Source organism: Bison bison, unplaced genomic scaffold (genome assembly GCF_000754665.1).
Source record: "Bison bison bison isolate TAMUID 2011002044 unplaced genomic scaffold, Bison_UMD1.0 scf7180017864378, whole genome shotgun sequence".
NCBI lineage: Eukaryota > Metazoa > Chordata > Mammalia > Artiodactyla > Bovidae > Bison > Bison bison.
In genome coordinates, this window is record NW_011494950.1 from 501,457 (window position 1) to 501,907 (window position 451).

General features: G+C 32.8%; 1 protein-coding gene across 1 annotated transcript in view; it reads right to left on the reverse strand.

Moving 5' to 3' along the window:
- Nucleotides 1-451, reverse strand: part of STAG2 (stromal antigen 2) — a 91,517-nt gene that overhangs the window by 21,067 nt on the left and 69,999 nt on the right. The window lies entirely within an intron of this gene.

Consider the following 451-nt stretch of genomic DNA (forward strand, 5'->3'; position numbering starts at 1 on the left):
AATTACTGACATTAGAAACTTCTTAGATTAGTTATGACAGAATTTTTTTCTGTCACAATTAACTGGGTATTATAATAGCATATAAAAATATACATAAAAAGGAAACCAACTAAATTATTAGGCAACTATGTTCTTATTGACATTTAAATAATGGATCAAAAAGTAAGCAAAACAAAATATAATTTTTCAGCTATCAAACTGCCAAGATAGAAGACAATGCATTCCTATAGTAGTTATGGCTACTACTCAAGATAACCAATGGGAGTTTGCATTTTGACTCAGGGAACTCAAACCAGGCTCTGTGACAACATAAAAGGGTGGGAATGGGGTGGGAGGTGAGAGGGAGGTTCAAGAGGAAGGGCTGGCTGATGCATGCTGATGTATGGCAGAAACCAAAACAGTATTGCAATTATCCTTCATTAAAAATAAATAAATTAAAAAAAAAGAATAC